This window comes from Lampetra planeri, chromosome 33 (assembly GCF_965212315.1).
Source record: "Lampetra planeri chromosome 33, kcLamPlan1.2.h2, whole genome shotgun sequence".
Classification (NCBI taxonomy): Eukaryota; Metazoa; Chordata; class Hyperoartia; order Petromyzontiformes; family Petromyzontidae; genus Lampetra; species Lampetra planeri.
In genome coordinates this window covers 2,553,479-2,553,730 of record NC_136139.1, presented here as the reverse complement: position 1 = coordinate 2,553,730, position 252 = coordinate 2,553,479, and positions in this window count along the sequence as shown.

Here is a 252-nt window from a genome sequence, read left to right as displayed (position 1 = left end):
GGGCCGCGCCTATTGGTCGCCTGGCCGTGACGTCACCCACAGGGTGCGTGACGTCACGCACAGGGTGCGTTCGTTAACTAAAACCCCGCACGGTCCATGTCTGTACAGCAGCCGTATCGCCACAGTTACTGTCGTGTCTATAACAATGTTTACGTGCTGTGAGGAAGGGCCTATTGCCCGAAACGTCGCCTATTACATATTTATTTTCATGCCCTCGTGTTGACGAATGTGTTGAGTGTTTTTTTTTTTGCA